This window comes from Protopterus annectens, chromosome 15.part0 (assembly GCF_019279795.1).
Source record: "Protopterus annectens isolate FY-2018-M chromosome 15.part0, PAN1.0, whole genome shotgun sequence".
Taxonomy (NCBI): domain Eukaryota; kingdom Metazoa; phylum Chordata; order Ceratodontiformes; family Protopteridae; genus Protopterus; species Protopterus annectens.
The window spans coordinates 790,385,164-790,396,113 of record NC_056749.1 but is presented as its reverse complement, the minus strand read 5'-3'; the positions used below and the strand labels follow the sequence as shown (position 1 = coordinate 790,396,113).

The 10,950-nt window shown below is 40.3% G+C and overlaps 1 long non-coding RNA gene across 2 annotated transcripts; it reads left to right on the top strand.

Annotated features, from left to right (window-relative positions):
• Positions 1-2,256: 2,256 nt before the first annotated feature.
• Positions 2,257-9,653, top strand: LOC122789678. 2 transcript variants are annotated; one of them, XR_006362863.1, is made up of 3 exons: positions 5,247-5,256; positions 6,474-6,477; positions 9,519-9,653. It is a non-coding gene; the product is annotated as an uncharacterized LOC122789678 (long non-coding RNA). The 2 variants fall into 2 exon arrangements; XR_006362862.1 differs by lacking the exons at positions 5,247-5,256; positions 6,474-6,477 and adding an exon at positions 2,257-2,269.
• The last annotated feature ends 1,297 nt before the right edge of the window (positions 9,654-10,950 follow it).

Below are 10,950 nucleotides of genomic sequence, written 5' to 3'. Positions count from 1 at the left end.
GACATAAGGGATCAACTGTTACTGTTATTCTAATGCAGTCTAGGGTGCCCACACTAATAGCTCACACCATGGTCCTGGCTTCCCTTACCACATATGGAAACACTTGGCTTGGGTTGCTGCACAGAAAGGACTGATGGGGTGATGCCAGCATGTGCAGACATATTGTGGGAAGGAGAAATGATGCAAGTTGACCGTTTAGTCATGACTGCTGGGCCCACACTGGATTGGCCAGCAGCAGATATGTGTGCACATTGCAGTATAGACATCAATGCCCAATGGGCAATGGTTGGTCTACTGAGAGAGGGCCTTTCTCTCCGTTCTGGCACCCTGTTAAGCATAGTTAGGGCACTCAGAATCCTGGTTGGCTGGTTGTAGTGTGACACTACTGTAGTACTGCAATAACCAGGGATTCAGTGGATTGTGCCACAGACAACATGCTGTCATTCTGTGTAGCCAGTGCCACCGTGACCTCACCATTTCTGCTCTTCTGTCCTTCATGCAGCACACACAGCTGCTATGTAACATGGTCCTTGAATTGGTCATGTGCACGAATATCAGCTCCATGAAGTCACTGAGAATGTTAACTTGCCTGTAGAACAAGGGAGATACCCTTTGATATATGTCCATTCACATCAGATACACATCTATGTCTAAGGCGATGGGCAGTATCAACATGTTGTGGAGAAGTGTCAACATCTCCAGAGACTCAACCTGGGGCTGTGATCCACAGGCCTCATGCTAACCACCATCTGATCACCTCACATTATCAGAATGGCTGGGCATGTTCTTCTCCACATCTGAGGCTACAGCCTCATGCACATGACAGTCATTTTTGGGTCAGACTGTATCACAAAATCTGTATCCTGTGTACCAGGGGACAGGGGCTATACTATGACAGAGAGACAAATAAGATCCACATCAGGATTAGTGGAAGGGCTAATGGAAGATGGAGGCAATGAACATGCTAAAAGAAGATACAGCTGGCACAGGTCAAGTAAATATGCTCATATCACATGCTGGTTATCATTGCTGATTTATGACACATATATATCACTATAACGTTATCGATAATAATGACTTACCAGGACTTCTTGTCTGAACACTACATAACAGGAATTTGACAATTTTGTTACATATGCAACATATATGACATATGTGAGGAATATAAACATAAGACACACTTGACATGTCCTCAAAGGAATCTAGAGCCAGAGTTGAGGGCTGAAATGCAACTGTTGTAGGGAAACAAAGGTATAAACACAGGATTATTAATCACATACTTGCCAGCATGCACAATTCTAACAGAGGTAAAACACACAGTAGGTAATATTTACACACACATTTGTTAGTCCTGGCTGAGATGCCAATGGTGGTTGCCCTATGCAGGGGTAGGAAGACACTGGAGGGCAACAACAGGAGTAACAGCAATGACATGTATGAAAAAAAAGGTAATAAAATACCAGTTACACCCTCCCAATGTGGTGAGTTTGTGACACAGAGGTAATAAAATACCAGTTACACCCTCCCAATGTGGTGAGTTTGTGACACAGAGGTAATAAAATACCAGTTACACCCTCCCAATGTGGTGAGTTTGTGACACAGAGGTAATAAAATACCAGTTACACCCTTTCAAAGTGGTGAGTTTGTGATACAGAGGTAATAAAATACCAGTTACACCCTCCCAATGTGGTGAGTTTGTGACACAGAGGTAATAAAATGCCAGTTACACCCTCACAATGTGGTGAGTTTGTGACACAGAGGTAATAAAATACCAGTTACACCTTGCCAATGTGGTGAGTTTGTGACACAGAGGTAATAAAATGCCAGTTACACCCTGCCAATGTGGTGAGTGTGTGACACAGAGGTAATAAAATACCAGTTACACCCTGCCAATGTGGTGAGTTTGTGACACAGAGGTAATAAAATACCAGTTACACCCTCCCAATGTGGTGAGTTTGTGACACAGAGGTAATAAAATACCAGTTACACCCTCCCAATGTGGTGAGTTTGTGACACAGAGGTAATAAAATACCAGTTACACCCTTTCAAAGTGGTGAGTTTGTGATACAGAGGTAATAAAATACCAGTTACACCCTCCCAATGTGGTGAGTTTGTGACACAGAGGTAATAAAATGCCAGTTACACCCTCACAATGTGGTGAGTTTGTGACACAGAGGTAATAAAATACCAGTTACACCTTGCCAATGTGGTGAGTTTGTGACACAGAGGTAATAAAATGCCAGTTACACCCTGCCAATGTGATGAGTGTGTGACACAGAGGTAATAAAATACCAGTTACTCCCTGCCAATGTGGTGAGTTTGTGACACAGAGGTAATAAAATACCAGTTACACCCTGGCAATGTGGTGAGTTTGTGACACAGAGGTAATAAAATATCAGCTACACCCTCCCAAAGTGGTAAGTTTGTGACACAGAGGTAATAAAATACCAGTTACACCCTCCCAATGTGGTGGGTTTGTGACACAGAGATAATAAAATACCAGTTACACCCTGCCAGTGTGGTGAGTTTGTGACACAGAGGTAATAAAATACCAATTACACCCTGCCAATGTGGTGAGTTTGTGACACAGAGGTAATAAAATACCAGTTACACCCTGCCAATGGGGTGAGTTTGTGACGCAGGGATAATAAAATACCAGTTACAGCCTCTGAATGTGGTGAGTTTGTGACACAGAGGTAATAAAATACCAGTTACATCCTCCCGATGTGGTGAGTTTATGACACAGAGGTAATAAAATACCAGTTACACCCTCCCAATGTGGTGAGTTTGTGACACGGAGGTAATAAAATACCAGTTACACCCTGCCAGTGTGGTGAGTTTGTGGCACAAAGGTAATAAAATACGTTACACCCTCCCAATGTGGTGAGTTTGTGACACAGAGGTAATAAAATACCAGTTACACCCTCCCAATGTGGTGAGTTTGTGACACAGAGGTAATAAAATACCAGTTACACCCTCCCAATGTGGTGAGTTTGTGACACAGAGGTAATAAAATGCCAGTTACACCCTCACAATGTGGTGAGTTTGTGACACAGAGGTAATAAAATACCAGTTACACCCTCCCAATGTGGTGAGTTTGTGACACAGAGATAATAAAATACCAGTTACACCCTGCCAGTGTGGTGAGTTTGTGACACAGAGGTAATAAAATACCAATTACACCCTGCCAATGTGGTGAGTTTGTGACACAGAGGTAATAAAATACCAGTTACACCCTGCCAATGGAGTGAGTTTGTGATGCAGGGATAATAAAATACCAGTTACAGCCTCCGAATGTGGTGAGTTTGTGACACAGAGGTAATAAAATACCAGTTACATCCTCCCAATGTGGTGAGTTTATGACACAGAGGTAATAAAATACCAGTTACACCCTCCCAATGTGGTGAGTTTGTGACACGGAGGTAATAAAATACCAGTTACACCCTGCCAGTGTGGTGAGTTTGTGGCACACAGGTAATAAAATACGTTACACCCTCCCAATGTGGTGAGTTTGTGACACAGAGGTAATAAAATACCAGTTACACCCTCCCAATGTGGTGAGTTTGTGACACAGAGGTAATAAAATACCAGTTACACCCTCCCAATGTGGTAAGTTTGTGACACAGAGGTAATAAAATACCAGTTACATCCTGCCAATGTGGTGAGTTTGTGACACAGAGGTAATAAAATGCCAGTTACACCCTGCCAATGTGGTGAGTTTGTGACACAGAGGTAATAAAATACCAGTTATACCCTGCCAATGTGGTAAAATACCAGTTACACCCTGCCAATGTGGTGAGTTTGTGACACAGAGGTAATAAAATACCAGTTACACCTTCCAATGTGGTGAGTTTGTGACACAGAGGTAATAAAATACCAGTTACACCCTCCCAATGTGGTGAGTTTGTGACACAGAGGTAATAAAATACCAGTTACACCCTGCCAATGTGAGCAGTTTGTCTGTCGTAATGCGGATCCTGCAGTGGGAAAATACAGACAAAGCAAATACAGTCACATATGCAGGCACAAGCATAGGTACATGATGACATATACAATACAGCAACAGGATGTGGTCTTACTCACATGATGTACAGAGCACCTGTCAGCCAGATGTCACCATGTAGAAAACAGCAACATTAATTCCATGCAGCACAAGTGTGCTACATAGTGCTGCAGCTTGTGAACTTGATGGGAAACCGTACCTGGTCTGGCCATAGGTTCACCTGCATGGCTCATGTCTCTAGAAGATGTATCTGTAGGTTACAATGTCAGGGAAATATCAATATGACAGTATATACCGCTAGCATGAAGCAGGTAAAGGCAATAAATGGTAATGATCACAGTAACAGTATATGGAGACACTCACCTGTCATGTCCTGCTGTTGTGCAGAAGTAGATGGACATGTGCAAATTAATGGAGACAGCATTAAGTATGTTGGTTGTATTGTTATGTATGTATGTACTGATGTTTAATGGCAAGATATCATTACACTTAGCTGTTCGTCATCACTCTGTGTGGACTTATGCACACAATACAATTCTGCAGCTGTAACACAAAAAATAAAAATACATGAATATGCATTCAACAACATTCTATACTAATGTATTCTACATGCAACAGTATTATGCAAAGTAACACATATATGTGCAGCCTGGAATACCTGCTTCTATCCCACCCCCAGATGTGAAGTGCTCTCCACTGCAAGTATGCAGTGATGCAAGAAACTGTGTGATCTCATCTGAGAGTGTCAATGGTGAGCCACCACCGATGGCATCCCTTGACCTCTTGTACTGGTGTACCCTGTTGGCTGCAGGGAAAATCATGTCAGAGCACCATCTGCAACAAGCCTCTTGAAATCTACTGTTAGCTCCTACAACATTAATGATGTTGATGATGTCAACCCACACTTCATTACTCCAAAGTGCACATACAAAGAGTCTCTGTCCATGCTGGTGAAGAGCATTTATTATTATGTCATTTTACTGTGATGAAAAATTGTTGCCCCTATATCTGTTTGCCATCTGGAAGATAATTATATGGACATGGTCAGATAATTGTGGGGTCTCACATATGGAGATAATGATGTTGACAGCTTATGTCAGTTCACCCTCTGCATTCTTGCACACTGCAAAATTCTGTGAAGTACTCCCTATCCTGTATATTTCTGTGACATATAAAACAACATATGTGATATGAAAATGATGTCTGAATACATAAGACTCAGAACAATAACTAAACTTGTGATACCTGTAGAGGTTATATGTGGGATTACCGTGGATATTACAGCAGTAGAAGTCCAAACATAACACCATTGTGGTGCACCATCCCACTGCTTGTTAGTGATGCAGATGTACCCACCTGTGTGCATACAGGTCAATCATACACCTCCCAATAACTGACATACATTTTTTTTTATGTTGCAGACAATTTTCCCCTAAATTAATCAATTTTAGTATGTACCGACACATTTCTAAGGAGTAATGATAACAAAGTTCTTTAAGGAGAGAAACATATCCTAGTGCAACAGTGCCAGCTGGTGCAACATTACCTTTGCAACTACCTATCAGTTGGGTATAATTGAAAGTAAGACCAGCTATGCACACACAGCTTTTAATTCCCATTTGAGCCACACATAAATAATGAGGTTTGTTAAAATTCAAGGTTTGGAATCCCTTGCACAAATTAGCCTAAGCTGTCAACATTTGGTGCTTAACCAAAGCTCTCTGTGACAGGAAGGTTCTCCGCACAAATACCTAATAGGTATCATTAAACAGGATGATATGTAGTACGTGCCCATTACCTTCCAGCGATCTGATACCATCCTGTAACTGCCACTTTTAAAGTATGATTTTGATAAATTTATAGATCAAACCATTCCTACCTGTGAACTGAGTGGGACCTCAATGAGGAATGTATTCAATTCTGATATACCAACATTCTCAACATTATGATCGAGATGGTTACTTCCAGGAGGCTTTGCCATGTCCAGGTGCTTAACTGGATAGAGGAGGAGACCACCCAGATTGCTGACTGTCTACATTGTAGTGGAGTAACATATGAGAGCCAAACTATGGAACTTTGCAATGATAGAACATCTGGAACTGGATTGCAAGGCAGCATCGATGTCACATGGGAATCTACAGGATTAGATTGCAGTTTCACCATTGCCATGATGACCTGCATCAGAGGGATGGTGAGGATCTTGACCAGAGGTTCACTGACATGTGGAGACAGTCAGTGGATGCCTACAAGTAAGTGTCACAAAAGTACAACTGTACATTCATAACGAAATGAGAGCTATAACCATGACACACATGTGAAATATATGACTTTTAAATGTATTACCTAGCTGTTCTGATAATTAGATTATCTGAATACTCAGGAAGGTAAAGTGACTGTTCTTGTAATTATGGTTTTGATTCATGTAGGGTTTGATAATATTGTTTAGCATGTACATACCATTAAGCATTAGATGTGTTTGTTTTCGAGCATAAAAGTACATAATTTCACAAATTCATTGTGGTCATGTTCTCACTGACACCTTCACAAATTCATTACGGTCATGTTATTTATCACTGACACCTACACAAATTCATTGTGGTCATGTTATTTATCAGTGACACCTACACAAATTCATTGTGGTCATGTTATTACTGACACCTACACAAATTCAGTGTGGTCATGTTATCACTGACACCTACACAAATTGACTATGGTCATGTTATCACTGACACCTACACAAATTCAGTGTGGTCATGTTATCACTGACACCTACACAAATTCACTATGGTCATGTTATCACTGATACCTACACAAATTCAGTGTGGTCATATTATCACTGACACCTACACAAATTCAGTGTGGTCATATTATCACTGACACCTACACAAATTCACTATGGTCATGTTATCACTGACACCTACACAAATTCACTATGGTCATGTTATCACTGACACCTACACAAATTCAGTGTGGTCATGTTGTCACTGACACCTACACAAATTCACTAGGGTCATGTTATCCCTGACACCTACACAAATTCACTATGGTGATGTTATCACTGACACCTATACAAATTCAGTGTGGTCATGTTACCACTGACACCTACACAAATTCACTATGGTCATGTTATCACTGACACCTACATAAATTCAGTGTGGTCATGTTATCACTGACACCTACACAAATTCATTGTGGTCATGTTATCATTGACACCTACACAAATTCAGTGTGGTCATGTTATCACTGACACCTACACAAATTCAGTGTGGTCATGTTATCACTGACACCTACACAAATTCAGTGTGGTCATGTTATTACTGACACCTACACAAATCCACTATGGTGATGTTATCACTGACACCTACACAAATTCACTATGGTCATGTTATCACTGACACCTACACAAATTCAGTATGGTCATGTTATCACTGACACTTACATAAAGTCACTATGGCCATGTTATCACTGACACCTACACAAATTCAGTGTGGTCATGTTATCACTGACACTTACACAAATTCTCTATGGTCATGTTATCACTGACACCTACACAAATTCAGTGTGGTCATGTTATCACTGACACCTACACAAATTCAGTGTGGTCATGTTATCACTGACATCTACACAAATTCAGTGTGGCCATGTTATCACTGACACCTACACAAATTCACTATGGTCATGTTATCACTGACACCTACACAAATTCAGTGTGGTCATGTTATCACTGACACCTACACAAATTCAGTGTGGTCATGTTATCACTGACACCTACACAAATTCACTATGGTCATGTTATCACTGACATCTACACAAATTCAGTGTGGTCATGTTATCACTGACACCTACACAAATTCACTATGGTCATGTTATTACTGATACCTACACAAATTCAGTGTTGTCAAGTTATCACTGACACCTAAACAAATTCACTATGGTCATGTTATCACTGACACCTACACAAATTCAGTATGGTCATGTTATCACTGACACACAAATTCACTATGGTCATGTTATCACTGACACACAAATTCACTATGGTCATGTTATCACTGACACCTGCACAAATTCACTATGGTCATGTTATCACTGACACCTACACAAATTCACTATGGTCATGTTATCACTGACACCTACACAAATACAGTGTGGTCATGTTATCACTGACACTTACACAAATTCTCTATGGTCATGTTATCACTGACACCGACACAAATTCAGTGTGGTCATGTTATCACTGACACCTACACAAATTCAGTGTGGTCATGTTATCACTGAAACCTACACAAATTCAGTGTGGTCATGTTATCACTGACACCTACACAAATTCAGTGTGGTCATGTTATCACTGACACCTACACAAATTCAGTGTGGTCATGTTATCACTGACTCCTACACAAATTCAGTGTGGTCATGTTATCACTGACTCCTACACAAATTCAGTATGGTCATGTTATCACTGACCCCTATACTGCCCAGGCTGCTGATGACATTCCCCATTGTCCATAATACTTCCAGATTATTGCACAGTCTGCTTGTGTATGTGTAAATAGCAACTCATGCCGACATCCCTCAGTCAGTTCTGAGTTCTAAAGTGCACAGCATTGTTAAAATCCTGGTGGTTTAACACAAATTCAGTGCAGGTCTGAGTGTCTACCATATGTTCTACATTGTAAAAGTAGATGCTGTCTGGAAGTTGTGTGAAGCATGATGGCTTATAACATTTAAGTGTTGAATGTCAAATATGATAACATTGGCAAAATGAATGTACTGTATAAGTGTGTCATTATTTATTAACTACAATTCACCACCCTTCCCATACTTATATTTGGAGGGAGTGTGATGGTCAGATATACATTCTGATTGTAGATCAGGGACATCTTTGATATCAAGGATATTTTTGATGTACAGGTTCTAATATGACAACAAAATATTTGCATATATTTTTGTCCTCCCACCTACATTGCATTTGCATGCATGTGATAAACAGGAATTCATAGTTGTCTTTTAAGAGTGGCTATGTGTTATACGACAGCGTTTTGCTGTCTGAGGTATGACATTTTATAGTTGTGTTTTTCTGTTGTGACCACTGTCCTGACATGCAATCTTGCTTGCAAGTATTTTTCACAAATGCACAGCAAGTTAAACCTTATTTTAACCTTTTTGTAAAGTGTAAGCCATGATCTACGTTACTGCCCCATCCTTGCACATTCATACCTCTGATTTGTTTAACTGCATTTCCTTCATGCAGTGTCAAGCAAGATGGAAACAGATAGACCCATATGTCAGGCTTAGAGTGTAACCATAGCTGAGTGTTGTAGGTTTGATTCTCAGGTTCTCCAATCTGTGTTTATAAGTCTTCCAATGTGTAATGTACTATACATGAAACATCAAAACCTATGTATGCAGGTTTTGTATTATTACTCAATTTAAAAGTTAGAGAACATGAGCTGATCAACATATTTCAGTGTTATTTTATATCTACATAGTATACATACATGAATTTTACTTTTAGCAGGTTGTTGCGATAGTAATCCTGCTCAGTACGAGAGGAACCGCAGGTTCAGACATTTGGTGTATGTGCTTGGCTGAGGAGCCAGTGGTGCGAAGCTACCATCTGTGGGATTATGACTGAACGCCTCTAAGTCAGAATCGCCGCAACGAACGACGATATACAGCAGCGCCGGATCTCCGGTTGGCCAGGGATAGCGGCGAGGCGCCTCTCTCCAGCAGTGCACCGCACGTTCGTGGGGAACCGGGTGCTAAATCATTCGTAGACGACCTGATTTTGCCTTGTGCATTGAGTGGAAATACAGGCTGGAGGAGCAGTGCAGGGAGGGACGTATGTTGATTACTTTTTCACATTTTGCACGAAGAATAGTACTGATCATTGTTAGACTATTGGATTTTTTTTGCGTTATGCATACTTCTAATACTGCAAGAATACCCATCATGCATCTGTAAGGTAAATGCAATTGTCATACATGAGATTACCAGTATGAATTTCATAAACAATATGTTTACATATGAATTAGGAGCAAGACAGTTTTGATGACAGTAATATTTTGAATTGCACGTCACAACCTAGATGAAGTCAGTTATGTATCACTGTCACAGTGCTTTTGATTGTGATTATTAACATGTAATTGATAGTCTTCTGTTTGTTGTGCAGGTGTTGGTATACTTAGATAGCTGGATGTGGTGTATAGTCTGCTATTCACATACTGAATGGTGTTTACTGTCTAAATGATCACATTGTTGTTGGAGGACTATGTGTGGTATTCACTTCAGTTCACCATCAGTATCAGCTCTGCCTACAACACCTTTGATGCTTTGGCTGAAACCCACTTATATCCTGTGTTTAACTTGTATTTTGTGTTTAGGGATAGTTGCACTCATAGACATTCTTGTTCATCATTTCTAATTGCCTGTTACATAATCAGTAATCAGCATTATGCTGTTTGCATTTTGAGGTGTCATACATAGTGGACCCTAATAAATGCATGCAGGGCATTGATACATTATTAGACAGACAGTACTGCTTGTAGGACATAACCTAGGCTTTTATATGTCACTGGCTGCCACTGTGTTTATGATTGTACATTATTTTTAGGGTGTCGTGTTGCATTTGAAAGATTTGCTGTTGTGTCAGCCAATGACCGTGTTGCCTTGCTTAGCTCATTTGCATATAGTTTTTTTTCCCCACTGGATTATCATAACACTATATCATTATTATACCAACATGACTCATTACATGCACAGGTGCCTGGGTTACAATTGTCATTAATACTCTGACATACATTTATAAGGCACACATACGAGACAGGAAACATGGAAATAGTGATATTCTCTCAAACAGTCCGCTGGCCAATGTAATGAGGCATACATCAAATATTATCCACTGTAAGTTACAGTACTTGTGTTATGTTGTAATTTTCACAGTGTTGTTT